Source organism: Camelus bactrianus, chromosome 23 (genome assembly GCF_048773025.1).
Source record: "Camelus bactrianus isolate YW-2024 breed Bactrian camel chromosome 23, ASM4877302v1, whole genome shotgun sequence".
Classification (NCBI taxonomy): Eukaryota; Metazoa; Chordata; class Mammalia; order Artiodactyla; family Camelidae; genus Camelus; species Camelus bactrianus.
This window is the reverse complement of record NC_133561.1, coordinates 20278856-20297585: the sequence shown is the minus strand read 5'-3', so window position 1 is coordinate 20297585 and position 18730 is coordinate 20278856. Positions and strand designations below refer to the sequence as shown.

The 18730-nt window shown below is 33.9% G+C and overlaps 1 protein-coding gene across 6 annotated transcripts in view; it reads right to left on the bottom strand.

Annotated features, from left to right (window-relative positions):
* AKT3 (AKT serine/threonine kinase 3) overlaps positions 1–18730 on the bottom strand; it is a 207801-nt gene that overhangs the window by 124613 nt on the left and 64458 nt on the right. The window lies entirely within an intron of this gene.

Sequence of the window (18730 nt, the reverse complement as noted above, 5' to 3'; positions counted from 1 at the left end):
CAACTGGAGACAGACTCAATTTCTCACTCCCAATTTCACTTTGTTTTCTTGACTCCCACTTCCAATTCCTAACAAAGAGAATTAAATTTTGAGTAAATTATTCATACTAACAAGTACTGAGTATATCAGAGAGCTGCTTAAAGCAATGAACCACAGGATCTTACTGGCTTAACACAACCAAAATTATATTTGAGGCTCATGTAAAGTCAAACAACTGTTTCTTATCTTTGGATGGCTCTCCTCCAGGCAGTGATTCAAGGACACAGACTCCTTCCTTCCAGAGGCTTGACCATCTCCTTGGCCTCAGGATTGCCATTAGAAGAGACAAGAGAAATAGGACTGAACACAAGAGATGTTTATAAGCCATGCCTAGAAGTCACAAAACTTAATCCTGCTCATATTTCAGTGGCTAGAACTTAGACTCATGGCCACACTTAATATCAAGACAGCTGGGAACAGAGTTTGGATGTCGGGGGTAGAGGTAAGAGGGATATTCAAATGAGTTCAGTGAACAAGTAGCCAATCTCTGTTATACTGAACATCTAATGTATACTCTAAACAAATTCTTAACTATCTTCTATTGCAAGGGACACATAAGAAATGAAAGCAAATACACAACTAAAAATGGTTAAAGTGGTAAATTTTATGTGTATTTTACCACAATTAAAAATATTTAAAAAGAAAAAAAGAAACTAAATCAGCCTTTGCTACTAAGGAGCTTAATATCTTTTCAGTAAGATATACAGACACAAAAGACAGTCAAAAAGCATATTTCAATGTGAAAAGTATCACGTCAAATATAAGCAAGTGTCAAATACAGGTACAGTTTTCATGTGTTTTAGCATACGTATCACACACAGAGTTATGATTTTTATCCTAAATAGGGTCTCAACCTGACAGTCTGGCTGGTCTGGTCTAAAGGATGTGAGGATAAAAAAGCATATTTGGTAATCTCACAATACTGCCTTAATTCAAGAGCTTAACCAGTTAAAGAGGTACTCTCCTCAAATATGAGTATCTTTCAAAATTAATAAAAATAATAGACATTAAGGGTTAATGCAACTTGGGGCAAGTCAAAATGTAATCATCACTTGTCTTTTTTTTTTTTAAAACATCTTCCTAGCTCACAATATATCGCTCAGAAAAAAATTAGCAAGTAAATCTTCTTTTGGAGTATGTGCTGCAACACATTCCATTGGCAAACTGGGCTACAAATATAAATAAGTAGTATTCTTATAATTCTAGTATTTTCTTACTATTTTTTATATCATGGAGAGAAAAGGGAATTAACAACCCAGGAAACTTTATTATTCCAGTGTGATCCTATCTGTTTGATACTTTCTCTAACAAGGTACCAGTATATTCATAGAGCGCTAGACAGTCAGTCCTACAGGGCAGCAGCTATCAGCGTGGTATAAGGTAGCACTTTCAGTTGCTCCTGGACAAGGAACATCAGAGGTGGGATTACAGTACAGATAACTTTTTTCTAAAAGATTTTAAACACTTAGGAATTATGATATGCTTCAGTTTTCATACCAGATTTGAATCTCTTCATCTTAACATAATAAAACCTCTAGAAGGGCCAAGCATAAAACATTCCAAATAATTTCCAAACACATTTTAGAAATGAATACATTTTAATTTTATAGTCACTAAAATTTACATAGCTTAAAAGGTCATGGCAAGTGTTATATTATTCTCATGAACAAAATGTTTAAGAACAATTCATACATTTTGACACATCTACTAAATTCATGTCCCAAGTACTAAGACTTCTGGCTTAAGATTTTATTGTTTTATTATGCTTACATTTGAACTTGTTACCATAAAAGAGAAACATGCTATAATACAAAACTTTAAGAGACCTATAACTGAAATAGAAATTACCTAAATTGACTTTATAATATACAATCATAATTCCATCAAAGCAGTTCCAACTAATTTTTTACATTTCTAAGCCATATTCTCTGTTCATGCTTTTGAGTTTAGGGATATGAATAAAAATGCTAAGGAGAAAACAATATAGCTGTCAAAATTTGTTTTATAAAAGATGTTCCTCAATCACTAAAATTCATCTTTTCCAGTGACCACCACACCCTGACCCCCGGCCAAAGCCTTTTAAATAAAGTCAGAGGGTTGTTATATAACACAGAGAGAGTCAACAAATTCTTTCAAACTAAAAAGAAGAAAAATTCCAAACTGGAGAACCGTGAATGAGAATGCCCTGCCCAGTCCCCACTGGAAGAGGAAAATTTCTTCCAAAATGCAGAAAAATAAAGACTAAACCAACTCAGAAAAAGAAATATCATAACAAATCACACCTCAAATATTATTATTAGATATAAGTAATATAAAAACAAATATCAAAAGTATCTTGTCTAGGAAGTAATTAATGTTACTCAAGAAATGGATGAAATAAATCTGGGCACTTGTTTTAAAAATTATCAAAGGCACGTTTCATTCAGTATTTATCACTTTCATTTAAAATACTCAAAGTGAAATTGTTGATATGTAAATGTTGTCTTTTCTTTCTTATGTATCAGCTTACAAGTAATAATAAGGCCTGAAAGACAATTTACAAGAATGACTTGATGCTGCTATACTCAAAATAAACAAACCATAAATATTTGACCTAGCTCTTAGCAGGTCCTTTATCAATAAGAGTATTACAAAGCAGCCAAAGCCTCAATCCTTGTATAAGAAAAATAAAGTTGGCTGGCATAGGAGAGTGTTTTAAAGTGCTTTTTGAATACCCTAGTCTCACACTCAAATCAGGAGCATCTGTCCACCAACTGTCAAGATAATGTCTAGCCTAGTAGTTTTCCTGAATTCATCATTATTCATAAATTACTGTCACTATTCAAAAAAAAGAGCAAATAAATAAATAAAAAGTCACACTTACAAAACTAATTTTTTCTATATGACATAGTAGAGGTAAATACTATCACTCTGAACCCAGCTGATTGCCCCTCCACCTCCAGATCTAAGAATGCAAATTAAATTTTCTCTTGCATTGATAATTCATTAGATTCTATTAATACTTCTCACTTTCAATTGTTACTAATTCAAGGATCTGGTCCCTATACTCAAAGCCTCTACCTCACCATTAATTTCATAACCAGATATAGAATAAAAGCACGATGCGGTGATGACTAAGGAAATTTCTAAGGAAAACGGCACAACAAAAAAGTATTTTCATTAGCTCCTTTTCATATCACACTAGAAAATTCAAGTTAAATCAAGTTGTCTCCCTCAAGAAACTTCATTTAAAGTTGACCCCTATGAAATGCACATCCTTTTTCTCCACGTCATATACAACAAATTACATTTCATAACAAACATATAGATAATCCTCAAATTATTCAGAAATATCTCCCTGGGCAACAAAACAAGTCTCAACAAATTTAAGAGGATAAGACTTACATCAAGCACTTTACCCAACTACAACAGTATGAAACTAGAAGTCAATTACAGGAAGAAAAATGGGAAAAACACAAACACATGAAAACTCAACAACATGCTACTAAAAAGTCAACAGGTCAATAAAGGCACCAAAGCAGAAATCAGAAAATACCTTGAGACAAATGAAAACGAAAACACACTTGTCAAAATCTATGGGACACAGCAAAAGTAGTTCTAAGAGGGAAGTTTACAGTGATAAAGGCCTGCCTGAAAGAAAAAGAAAAATCTCAAATAAACAACCTAATCTACCATTCTAAAGGAATTAGAAAAAGAAAAACACACAAAGCCCAAAGTGAGCAAAAGGAAGAAAATAATAAAGATCAGAGCTCAAATAAATAAAATAGAGTCCAAAGAAACAATAGAAAAGATCAATGAAATCAAGAGCTGTTTTCTTGAAAAGATAAACAAAATTGATAACCCTTTAGCCAGGCTCATTAAGAAAAAGAGACAAGACTCAAATAAACAAAATAAGAAATGAAAGAGAAGTTACAACCAATATCACAGAAATACAAACAATCATAAAAGAATACCATAAACAGTTATATACCAATAAATTACACAACATGGAGAAAAATGGATAAATTCCTAGAAACATATACTCTCTCAAGACTGAATCAGGAAGAAAAAGATAATCTAAACAGACACAATACTAGAACTGAAATTAAATCAGTAATCAAAAAACTCCCAACAAACAAAAAAGTCCAGGACCAGATAGCTTCTACAGGGGAAATCTACCAAATATATAAAGAATTGGTATCTATCCTTCTCAAACTATTCCAAAAAATTTAAGAGGAGAGAACATTATCAAATTCATTCTATGAGGCCACTGTTACCCTAATACCAAAACCAAACAAAGACACTACCAAAAAGAATTACAGGCCAATGTCCCTAAAACAGATGCAAAAATCCTCAACAAAATTTTAGCAAATGTATATATAAAAAGGATGATACATCTATAAAAAGGACATACACCATGATCAAGTGGGATTTATTCCAGGGATGCAAGGATGGTTCAACGTCCACAAATCAATCAATGCGATACACCACATTAACAAATTGAAGGATACAAACTACATGATCATCTCAGTAGATGCAGAATAATCACTTCACAAAATTCAACACCCATTCATAAAAACACTCAACAAATTGGTATAGAGGGAACATATCTTAACAAACAAAAGCCATTTGTGACAAACCCACAGCTAATATCAAACTCAATGGGGAAAACTGAAAGCTTTACCTCTAAAATCAGAAACAAGCCAAGAATGCCCACTGTCACCATTTCTATTTAACACAGCATGGGAAGTCCTAGCCACAGCAATCAGACAAGAAAAAGAAATACAAGGTATCAAAATTGGAAATGACAAATTTTGCAGACTGCATGATACTATATATAGAAAACCCTAAAGTCTCCATCAAAAAACTATTACAACTAATAATGAATTCAGTAAAGTTGCAGGATACAAAATCAATTAACAGAAATCTGTTTCTTTTTTATACTAATAATAAACTATCAGAAAGAAAAAAATGAAAACAACCCCTGTTATAATCATATCAAAAAGAATAAAACACCTAGGCATAAGGTTAACCAAGGAGGTGAAAGATCTATACTCTGAAAACTATATGACACTAATAAAGGAAACTGAAAATGACATAAATAAATGGAAATATAATTATGTGTTTATGGACTGGAAGAATTAATATTGTTAAAATGTCCATGCCACCCCAAAGCAACCTACAAATTTAATACAATCCCTATCAAAATACCCATGACATTTTTCACAGAATTAGAACAAATATACCCCAAATTTGTATGGAAACACAAAAGATCCTGAACTGCCAAAGAAATCTTGAGAAAAAAGAACAAAGCTAGAGGTATCACACTCCCTGACTTTACACTTAACTACAAAGCTACAATAATCAAAATAACATTGTATTGGTACAAAAACAGGTAACATCAATCAGTGGAACAGAAAAGAGAACCCAGAAATAAACTTCCCACACTTTTGGTCAATTAATCTCTGACAAAGGAGTTAAAAATAACAATGGGGAAAAGATAGCCTTCAACAAGTGGTGCTGGGAGAACTGGACAACTACATGTAAAAGAATAAAATCAGAATATTTTCTCACACCATGTACAAAAGTAAGCTCAAAATGGATTAAATACCTAAATGTAAGGTTGTAAACCATAAAACCCCTAGAAGAAAACACAGGCAGTATACTCTCTGATGAATGTTTTAGCAATATTTTTTGGATCTGTCTCCTCAGGCAAGGGAAACAAAAGCAAAATAAATAAATGGGACCTATTTAAATTTAAAAGCTTTTGCACAGTGAGGGAAATCATCAACAAAAGAAACAAAAATGCAACCTCCTGAATGAGAGAAGTTATTTGCAAATGGTATGTCTGATAAGGAGTTAATATCCAAAATATATAAAGAACGCATACAGCTCAGTATCAAAAACAAAACAAACACCACACACAACCAAATAACCCAACTTAAAAATGGGCAGAAGACCTGAATAGACATTTTTCCCAAGACATACAGATGGCCAACCAGCACATCAAAAGATGCTCAACATCACTGATCATCAGGGAAATGCAAATCAAAACCACAATGAGATATCACCTCACAGCAATCAGAATGGCTATAGTCAAAAAGACAACACATAATAAACATTGGAAAAGATGTGGAGAAAAGGGAACCCTAGTACACTGTTGGTAGTGATGTAAATTGGTACAGCCACTATGGAAAACAGTATGGAGGTGCTCAAAAAATTAAAAATAGAACTACCATATCCAACAATCCACTCCTGGGTATACATCCAAAGAAAATGAGAACACTAATTCAAAAAGATATGTGTACTTCAATGTTCACAGTAGCATTATTTATAGCAACAAGATACGAAAGCAAGTGTCCATCAACAAATGAATGGACTGTAAAATGATTATAAATCAATAAAAAATGTTAAAAAAAAAAAACAAATGAATGGAAAAAGAAGATGTGGGGTGTGTGTGCGCATGCATGTGTGTGTATGCACAATGGAATACTACTCAGGCATACAAAGAGAATGAAATGTTGCCATTTGCCACAAAATGGATGGGCCTAGAGAGTATTATGGTTAGTGAAATAATTCAGACAGAGAAAGACAGATACTGTATGTTTTCATTTATATGTGTAAATTACAAAATAAAACAAAGGAATGATATAACAAAACAGAAACAGACTCAGATACCATAAATAAACCTGTGGTTACCTGTGTGGATAGGGGGAAGAGCAAGATAGGAGAAGGGGATTAGGAGGTGAATAGACTAATAGGTATAAAGTAAATAAGATACAAGGATATAATATACAACACAGGGAATACAGCCAATATTTTATAATAACTTAAAATGGAGTATAATCTATAAAAATATCAAATCACTATGTTGTACACCTGAAATTAATATAACATTGTAAATCAAATGTACTTCAATTTAAAGAAAATATTTTTCTGAGCCATTGGTTTAATACTCTGTGAGACTGCTGGGGAAGACAGGGCCCTTGTCCCTGAGGTCCTGAAAGGAAAAAGTCCACTGTCAGGAAACAACTGAAACATATGAGGCAGGACAAAAATCCAGACAAGGAAAAAACAAACACTAAGAATTCACAGAAAGGTAAGACTAGTATTTTCTACTTTACACAGTAATAGAATCAGTTAGTTATCTCTCTATTTTCAGTTGTATAAATCTACACACATTAGGAACTATTAAGTGAAAAAATCAGTAGTCAAGAACAAAAACTGAGAATCAATAGTGAAGTTGTTTCCAAAGACATAATTTTTTTCAAATACAAAAAATGAAAAATTTTCCACATTACTGTACCTTAAAGTTACTTATATTTTTGACAAAATTATGTATTAAATATTTCCAAGCTGAAGTACATTTTTTCTTATTGCATTCCATCATAATTTAAGAGAATGAGTCTCAAAATTTAGTGTAAATATGAATTACCAGGGGCACTTACTGTAAATGCACCTATCTTACAAGATTCCAAACCTACATATTCTAATTCCAGTTTCTGGAAAACTGCATTTTTAATAAGCATTCCAAGGGATCCTAATACAGGGAGACTATGGCCTATCCTTTAAGAAATACTAAGTCACTGCTAAATTTTTACTGGGAGAAGATATTTGGTCTTTTCAAGTCTGTCTTGATTACTCTGTTGCTGGGCATTGTGACAGATTTTAAGTTTGATGAATTTGCAGTTCCAACTGGGCGATGACCTACTCCCTAATATGTAAGCCAAATCCAATTCATTCATTTGTGACAGGTATACAAAAAAGAATAAAGACTGGTTCTATATGTGTCAGAGGATGCTTAAGTAAATTCTAATGGTAACATCTGGAAAAACTCCCTGAAGACTTGGGGTTTTTTAATCTACCAATAATAGTGAGGTTAGTATTATTCGACCTACCTACTATATGTAAAAATATTTTACACATATAAAGTGAAGTCAACTAATGCAGATAAGAACCTAAAACTATAGCAAATATTTAATATAGTCTTTTAGTAATAATCTAAGTTCGGTTTCTATGACAACTTACAACAGTAATTTCTCAAAATTACAGAAAACAATCTTCCTGAAAAACTTTATAGTTGCTCAGTTTACTAACCAATATTCTCCTTCTCAACCCTAGAGAAAGTTCTTTATCTATGGGCAAGTCCAAGTCCTCAGTACCACAGCCATAAAAGAGTTGTCAAAACAACATTTAAGAAAAAAAAAAAATACCAAAGATGTAAGATTTCAAATGGGTCAAAATGCTCAAATTAAAAGTCCAAGTTATCTTCTTTTATGGTTCTCATAGTCCTTAAAAGCCAAAGTATCCTCATGAAAAGCAAGTAATTTGGTGATAAGGATAGAGAGCAAAGAGGAACTCATTTTACCCAAACACCTGGCATCCTTCAACAAATCTACCATATAAAATCAAAGCAAGGCAGATAAGGTTCTGCCAATACTATCCTGGTTAGGCAGTTGCACAGGTGGCCCGGTCAAGGCTCCCTGCCTGAGCTGAGGGGAGAAATGTCAGAGCCGTGCTAAAACTTGCCTCCTGTGGTGGGCCCACTCAGTCTTCAAACGGATTCCTTCCACACCCCCAGGTCATGACAGAAAATGAGCAATTCACACAGTATAAATGTTTTTGTTTAATGTGAACACGTTAACATTCAAAAGGAGCCCAACCTAGATAATATACACTGAGGCTGAATACACACTTCTCGTCAAAATCAGGACAAGGGAGCTCAACTTGACATCTGTTAAAGGAATAAAAATAAATGACAGACAACAGACATTTAATCCTAGGGTCAGTCTTCATAAATCAGCCTATAATACCAAAGCTTTATTATTATAAGGATTCTTGCCCTTAACTGCAATTTATAGGTTGAAACATGCAAAGCTGAAACTCTATTCTTGAAACAATGCCTTAGCGGTATTTAGAACTCACGAAACCAAGTTTCATATCCTCTCGGTCAACAGAAAAGGAAACTCCACCCTCATATTTCAGAGTATTTCTAGTAAAGAAAAAAAAGTAAAGCCAAGAAAACGAGGCATCATAAATATTTTAGAAACATTTACTCAAAAATTTAATGGATCTGACCCTGACCTGAGTTAAAATAATAATAATAATAATAATAATAATAATAATAATAATAATAATAATAATAATAATACTGATTTGATAGTTACCCATAGGGGAATGTTGATATTTTTAAAGAACAGACCTAACTGTATGAGGGCCATCGTACAAGTAAAATATTGTAATCCTATGACATTAACAGCTTAACGGAAATCATATACAAATTGGGTATTCAAACTACCCATTCCCTAAACAACTTACTGTCTACATTAACAGGACTTTTCTATTCCTGGAGACCTTGGCCTAGTCAAATGGTCTGACTGTTATTACAGCCACTTGCTGAAACACCCGTTACCTATTCAATGGAAAGTATCAACAGAGTTTGCTAAGATTTTTTGAGTTCCTTAATGCTATATCATGGTCCTCATACAATCCTAATCAAAGACACACACGCACACACACACCCTCCTTGTACTCACTTGCCTTAAACCAAACTTTGGCCCTCAGTACATATTAACCTTGCCTTCTTCCCTCCAAGACACTGCCACAGCTCAGTCCATGTGGCATTCTCACTGTAGCAAGCAATCAACTCAGCTTTGTCTTATCAACACATTGTGAGGGAGATATTTGGAAAGCCAGAATTTGACACTATGCTAATTATAAATTTTAATAATTATCAGGAAAAACTTTAAAGAATTCTTAGGAACTTTCAGCTTGCTAATGCATCATATTAGCAATTATATATTTGGATTATAAAGCTTCTTATTTTACCTAAAACTTTACGAAACAGGGCTAGACAGGCAATCACAGTGCTCTTTTAGAAAAACTTCTGATCATACACTGTCAATTCTTCAAGGTTTCAAAGGATAACCAGTTGAAAGAAAACTTTAAAACACTAAAATCTTAAAGCTTTCTAAGATGAATGAGTTTAAAGTATATGTTCTTAAAATTACAAACCCATTTACATTTACAGTCTGTAGACTTTAAGGCAGGAGTCAAACGCTAGACTTCCCAGGAGAGGAAGGGAATTATTAGGGAACAAAGCATCTAAGGAAAATCCAGTTTTCCTTTAGAGTCACAAGGTAGTCCAATATTTAGGCATCAGCTCATTTCAAGAGCCATGAAAAATCAAAAATGGAAGGCCAAGGAGTTCAAAGAAGCCAAGATAAGAAAGTGTTTCAAGAAGGACTAGTTGTTAATTATGCTGAATGAATAATATTAAGAAATGGGAGAAAGATAAAAGAATAAAAAATGATCAATGGATCTGGGAAGCATGGATGCCAGCAATTTTGACAAGAGCTTTTTCAATGTAATAGTAAGAAACGCAAGCACACTAGAGTGGTTTAGAAAGGTAACCATGAGGTGATGAAGTGAAAGCTGGCAGTGTAGACAAATAGATTCAAGAAATTTTATTACCAGGGGAAGCAGAAATCAAGGCAATAACTGGAAGGGAGCAAGATGCAAAGGGAGGCTTTTCTTCTTAATGTGGAAGTTACCCATGCATGTGTACTTGCTGGTGTGAATGATAAAATTTAAGAGTGAGAGTCGGGTGACACAAGAGAGGGAATAACTAACACTGAGATGTCTTTGAGAAGACGAAAAGTGACGGAATCCAAAATATAGGTGAAAGGAAGAGCATACTGAGCTTAAACATTGAAATATGGCTGGAACATAAATTGGTATAACCTTCCCAGATAAAAATCTAGTGCTTCATAGATTATAAGGAGCCATGAAAATAATCATACCCTTGACTCATTAATCTCATTTGTAAACTTCTATGTAAAAATAAGTCCAGAATCTATCTTAACTATCTAATGATTAAGGAGAACTGTTAGGTAAATTATAGGATAAAACACTTATGACAAGTCCTTATGACATGGGAAAATGTTTACAGTGTTAAGAGAAAAGAGTAGGATTCAAAATTCCAAATGCTGGATTTTAAATATATATCAGTATGTGCACAGACAGAAAAATGAAGGAAACAAAATATTCACAACTTATCTCTAGATGGAAAAATTAAAGAGTATAATTTTCTTCTTTATATATATTTTTAATTTTTCCCCCAATGAAAATAGATAACTTTAAATACCAGAATAAAATAATTAATTTTCACCTTGCTTGTATTTTCAGTGTCTCCCTCTCCACTTACCCCTTCCTAAGAACATTAAATATTTATGTTTCAAAAACATCTTTGGATATTTTTTATAACATAAAAATTTTTATGTTAAGTATCTGGGACATCAAAAGCATCACTACAAACCAAAATGAAAGCAAAAAACGCAATGACCTGCTGTAGCTATAAATTATGTCGTACCAGCTCATTCATGTCTCCTACTAACCATACTTCCAAGTTAAATGACATGACAAGATCACCAATGGCCATAAAGAACAGCCTTCAAGAATTAGAGAATATTTGCTTTGATATAGCAGCAAGAACTGAAGGACTAAGAAGAGGTAATGATCAAGACCCAAGTTACTGTTACTGAATGGTACCAGTTGAGCAATAGTAATGGTGAGACGAAGTTTCCTCTATGCACATAGTAAGGCCAACTTCAAACAAGGAAGTACATAGCCATAGACTTGAAAATCAGCAGTCACAGATATTTAAGTCAATAGAGTAACTATTTTCTAGACCCCCTTTATCCAAAAAGTGTTCTACGAAGAAATTAGAAAAAAGTACCAGATGTGAAACTGTGAAAAATAATTTTTATATAGGCAAATATATGAAATGATCACATTTGTAAAATAAGAGAGCATGCCTCTTTTTAGAGAAATGTCTTTCAAATAAAAAGCTCTAGGTCAGAATTCTAACTTCTCTGTTTACTAGCTGTGGAACCTTAGACCATTTACTTCACTAACCTTAGGATCCTCATTTTTAATTTTAGGATTGTAATAGTCTACCTGTAGATCTATTAAGAGGATGAAATGAAATAAAACATGGAAAAGTTCATGAAAAGCCAGGTACATTTAACAGTTTTTAGTTTCCTTCCCTAATTTCATTCATTTATCATCTTCACCGTTTTTGTCATCTCCACATGCCCTCTCTATTATCTACTTAATACTCTTCTTTTAAAGGTTTTCCTATATTTTCCCTTAATAGATTTAGTCTCACCTTAACCATACTACCCACTAAGAGGCTGAATATGAAAACAGACAATGACCAGACTACGTATGACAACAGAACACTGACCTCTGTGATCAGCCCCAGAAGCCAAACCACAAGGTCTACAGCAATGAGCCCAGAACAGTCAGGACCTGAGCAATGACTACTAGCCTCCCTAATTTTTGCCCCTGCTTCCAACTGAGGAGCAACCAGAGAAAGCTATAGATATGCTCCCCAAACCAATCACGTAAGTCGCCCACCTCTAGCTTCTCTATGCCAATAACCTCCAATCAGCGCACACCTAGAAGCCTTTCTGTGTTTAATATAAAGCTTTCCCACTCCCTTGCCTGCCTTGGAATATCAACCAACTGCAAGTGGGAGTGGCTGACCTTGCTGGGCAAGTTCTAAATAGTCTGCTTGTTCTCTTTTAGGGGTAGTCTGTGTTGATTTCTACACCATGAAAGTACAGATCTGACAGGCTAGTCATATTCTTCTAATATATAAAATAAATACTTTGCCAATAAAGTGGTCCCTCCATGTACCACCTAAACTGCTGCACAGCACCTAGGTTATGGCAGGACTGCTGGCCATGGCAGGAGTCTCAGCCAAAAAGACCAACGCTGTGATCTCATAGGGAGATAAACAAGCCTATAAAGAAGAGAAAAATAATAAATAACATAAATAATAAAGAGAAAAGTCTCTTCTTTATTAACAGTTTTGAATCCTAATGGGACTGCCAGAATGTTTATGCAGGGAGGAAAACCAGACCTAGACCTCTATAATGCTAAGTTAGTGAGTGACCATCTGTCCACAACTTTTTAGGTATCAGGCAAGGAATCCCGAGTGGACCTGAGTGTGGAAGGCCATGGGAAAGAAAACAATTGCCAGTCTCACAGCTTTTATGGAAGGCTACTGAAAATGCCTGTGACTCTCGCTGCACTAATATTACAAGATGCAAAGTTTGAGGTCTAAATATTCCCATAAAGCTATTCAGCAATGTGATGAATGTTAGAACGTTAGGAAATAAGACTGTATTCTGTTCCTTTGCATATAAGAGAGATCTAGTCACATTAAATTTATAGTTTTTTTAATTGGTCTAAAAGTCCTCCAAGGTAGATTGAGTTTAGCTGTCCTCCGGAATTAGTAAACATGTCTAATATGTTTTTATGTAATAACCTCAGACTCTAGTTGATCTAGAAATTGGCTACACTACTACCTAGTGGTGATTTTAAAGAGCTGTTGTGTAACAGACACCAGTTCATTAAAATAAACAAGAGTTTGTGTACTTTTAAATAAAAACTTCACTCAAGATCTAAAAAATAAGAACTAAATACCAATGAACAAACAAGTACCCTCAACAATTATTTGGTAACACATCTATTGTTACGTGTTTTTTCCAACCAATATTGTTATGGTTCTACAAAGAATCCAGCGCACCAGACTGTAGCTAATTATGTATATTCAAGTGATTAGCAAGCACTTGTTGCCTCTTTCACACCACCCTCCAAACAGCAGCCTTTGAGAGGAGAATAGACTGCAAATTTATTGAGAGAACACTGTTAATCCTTTGGGGAGAATGTAAATGTAAACAGGACTACTCTACATCAAGGTGCTTTGACAACAACAATCATCTGCATAAACACATTCTCAACAACAAACAGGTGTTCTATTTCACAACTACCACCTATTTGATGCTTTCAAGTAAGCATTATGCACAAACTGTCAGAAGTACTTTGAAACCAGCTGCAATCACTATAATTAGCTGCTTTCCTAGACTTTGTTTCCTTTTACCTGTTCAGTACTACACAATGCGGACTCATGTACTCTAAGTAAAATGACCATTTTAGGGCTTTCACTCTTAAGGTAAAGAAAGAGGACATACCAGAGTCAATTTAAGCTAATTTAACTAGAACTCTCTGCAAAACAGCCCAATCAAAACTACTAAAGGCAAAACTCAAAAACTTTTGTTTTAAAACACACATTAATGACACAAAATACAGCTTTTTAAAAGCTATTTAAACTTTTGACTCAGAAGAGACCAAAATTATTGTAGTATTGATTCTATTTGAAGGGGAAAGGAGGAAATAGTCTACAAGTTTATCAATTAAAGGCTAAGTAAAATGTTATTTACTCAAATGGAATACTATATAGTAGTTAAAAGGCATGACCTACCAAAGCTATAACTACAGCTATACCTACACTGCATGGATACAGCACAAACACACAACACTTCCTGGGCCATTACAAGGTACTGAATATAATCTCCTGTGCTATACAGGAGATCCTCCTTGTTTTATCTATTTTATATATAATAGTAGCTGCAAATCCCAAATATGAAAAGGAATATATACATATGTATAAATGAGTGAGTATGTTGTACGCCAGGCATTAACACAAGATTGTAAACTGACTATACTTCAATAAAGAAAAACACAATACTAAGTGAAAAAAAGAAAATTTCAGAATGCTAAGAAGTAAAAGCTAACCATCACTAAAAATACGCAGTAACCAAATCAGTATCTATATAAATAAAAACATAAGTCTAAAGTTAGGATTTTCAAATATATTAATACAAAGCTCAAAACCCACAGAAGTCAAATATGGCAGGACTTCTCAAGAGGAAAACTCTGGCTGGGCTGATCCTCCTAAAATCCAATACAGTAATAGGTACACCATGAAGTCCGTGAGGACAGAGACTATTTCCAGTACCTAGCCAGCACTTCCAGTAAACAGTACCTGACTGAACAAGAATTCATGAATTAATGAGTGAGTACATAAATAAAGTTCACACAAATGTTTTAGAAAGTGAGCTATGGAAAAGTAGATCATACAATTGTTATTTTAAAAATATTTGTTAAAATATCATTTTAGTAAGATATTTAAAACTTTAACAGGCTAATCATACTGAAAATAATTAGTAATATTATCGTACAGCCAGAAAAATATTTTGTTCTAGTTCCCATCATAACAGTTTTCTTCATTATCAGACAATACTACAGCACATCCAGAAACAAACTTCAGCACCTAAGTAGCTAAGTCTTCCTATCACCACCATTTTCATAGTCATCATTGTCATTGTCATCACTGTCATTATTACTAGTTTTTCCAGCTATTTCCATCCTTTTTAATTAGACTCAGCTGCAGAAGTAAATGCATGTTGACACAATCATATGTGGAAAACAAAATCTAAATTCAATAAAAGGGTCACACTTCAGAAGTACCAGGAGGGAGAAGAAGAAAATGATGGGTATCTGAGATGGTGCCATGGGAAAATAAGTAAAACGGAAGGATGACTTTGAGGTTGAAAACGAATGATTCAAATATCATCAAAAAATGAAATTACCAGGGGGGTGGAGGGTGGGAAGGGATAGACTGGGATTTCAAAATTGTAGAATAGACTACACTGTATAGCACAGGGAAATATACACAAAATGTTATGATAACTCACAGAGAAAAAAATGTGACAATGAGTGTGTATATGTCCATGAATAACTGAAAAATTGTGCTGAACACTGGAATTTGACACAACATTGTAAAATGATTATAAATCAATAAAAAATGTTAAAAAAATGAAATTACCTCTTTTTGCTAGTGCTAAATGCAAAATAGTTCTAAGTAAATATTTAAGTATAATGGTAATTTGGGGGGATAAATTTAGCTTTGATTATATTTAGTCTAACCTCTCTGTCACATATTTATTTTTAAAATGCAAATCTGTAAACATGAGAAAATATAAATAGTGAAAGCTTGAGATGAGGTTAAAAAGTGTGCTCTTTGTAGTCAGATACCTAAGTTCAAATTCTGGCTCTCCAATATCAATGTATCTTAAATAAAATTAATCTCTCTGAAGCTCTATTTTCTTCACTATAAAGATGGACAATAATAATGCTTTCCATATAAAGTTATTGTAAGACTTAAGTTACATAACATATATATAAAGTAATCAGCATGGTACCTGACACATACTGTATCAAGTGATCGATAAATGTTAGGTATTAGAATCACTAACAATTATCAGCTATAATAATCAACATTCAAGTTCTAAAAAACTGAGGTCAAGGGTGGAAAAGTCTCAAATGGCTAGGCTTGATGCCCACTGTTAAGAAATTCTCTAGAAAAAAAAATACTAAAGAAGGCTGAACAAAGCATAGTCCTGAAGAAAATGAAAAGCAAGAATTAGGACGAAAACAGATCTATACATAAAGTTTAAAAGTCAAGTCAAACACCAGCTGTACAGCAGTCTTGGTCTTAAAGATATCTCAAAGGGAAAACAAAACAAGAATGGAGAACACAGTAATAGGAGAATCTTAAGGAAGTCAGGAACCTTTGAAAGTGCTAAATACTAAGATAAAGAAATGGAAGCCTAACTACAAAATGAGAAAAGTCAAGGCATATGCCAATCTAAAACAAAACAGAGAGAGGTACAAAGATGTGATCAAGATTCATCTACTTTAAAAACCTCAAAGTCCATCCTAATCTATTCAGACAAATGTTACCCATATTTTTCTATTTTCTTTCCAACTCCCTGATGGATAGTACCTATGTAACTGGAACTTTGTGGGTACTTAAAAATGTTTGCTGAATAAATGAACTGTGGCACACTTAAATAGCACATGTAAAATATTATCTGAGTACAGAGTGGTTCATTCTCATCAGTCCCTTTCCTCACAAGACGACCCAGCCCTACAGATCTACTTACACTTGCAGAAAGGTGCCAGATTCCACTCTGTCACACTTTTGTTGGTCCCCTTCCAGTAACCTGATTCTCCTCACACTGTTAACAGGTAACTTTTCCTTTAAGTCTCAGCTTTACCTTCACAACCTCTAGAAAGCCTTTCTTGAGTCTGCTGTGTACAAGATGTATGAGCTTGCACAAGTCACTTCACATCATTTACCGAAGTGTGGATTCCATTATATTTAGCTAAGGAAGACGAAAAGCAGAAAGAGAAAAATAAAAATGAAGAAAGAAGTAGAAGGCAAAAGGAAAAGTGGGCACTCAAGGCAGGGACGAACAGAGTAACAGACAAGACAAAGGGTAGATTTCCTTAATAAGACATTAGTAAAACAAAACTGAACTCCTGTTTTAAGAATATCAATACTTTCCTCCTGAACCTACAAAGACTTTAAACAAAACAATTAGAATCTACTAGGGAAAGTTACTTGGTGTCAATCATGAGAATAATATTTTGCTATAAATCAGACAAATAAAATCAAGAGTCAAAAAGATTCCTCATCCTAATGTGGGAATTAAATTCACACATAAAAACTGATCCATGCTAAGTAGAACACAGTTGTAAATTATGAAAAGATTCCAAACTACTGTATTACTTTGGTCTCTTCATACAAATTAGCTGTTCACTTAAAAACAATACAGAGTAGCATTCTGACCAGAGATTAAGATAAACTAATAAACTCAAATTGCACCAACTACATCTATAGCCCAGAGAAGTTAAAACAGAAGAAAGCAACAATGAATAGACTCTTCACCAAAAAAGAAATGTTTGTTTTTGCAGGTTAGCTCCACCATTTTTTTCACATTTGCATCCTAATAGTTCTACTTGGTCTCCCCATTATGCAACAGTTCTTTACAATAAAGCCAGCTTCCCTGACAACTGGGTTCCTTTGCCAGAGTGGCTTTGTCTAAATCCTAAAGCTGTACTTGGCTTTGCACTGAGCCCAGTGGCTGCCTGTGACCTGAATGCCAATGAAGAGCACAGACCCTGTTGTCTAACAAGCCAGAGACTAAAAGGTCTCTTTGGGGTCAACAAACTGTCTCGACTACTTTCATAAGCTTAAGAGACTGGAAAATGAAGCTAGAAATGCATCCTATTTCTTAGGAGGACAACAGGAAAAAGTATTAAACGTTTAACATTCATCAGATACTTTAGGTCTTCAACTTTAAAGAGGGGTCTAGTAAACCTTCACATGTAAATAAAGTGTTTATTCTTTTAAAAGGAGCTAAGCTTAATCTTAAAGAAAACATGTAAATAAATTTCAATTATCATATCAAATTGGAAGGTGTCTAGAGATTTATGTACTCAAAATTATATAAAAACCTTGTGCCCCACTTTCCACTAGGTAACTGATGGAATAAGATTAATGGCAAGTATATAAAGACGATAAACCATTACACTGTAACATTTGGTCTCCAGCTACAACCTAAGAAATGCAAACTTACGTAACTCTAAAGAACCAATTCCTAGGTAATACCAAGTACACAGCAAACACTAAAGAATTTCAATAATAGAAACAGAAAAATACTGTTTTAAAACTACAGTTTTATTTAAACTATCAATGAAAAATAATATTTATTGTTTTTTGTTGGTTTGTTTAATTTGCTATTCCGGTACTACTATGCATTTCCTTATAGTTTAGTGCTTGGAGGGTCCCTTTTTCTCCTTATAACTAGCTTGTCACCTCTCTTATTTAATCCAATGCCAAATCCTATCTATTTTACCTACTGGACAGCTCTCAAATTTATCAACCTTACCCTGTGCCACAGTCCTAACTCAGATGATCATGTCTCATCTGCAGTCTTCCAAGGGCCTCCTA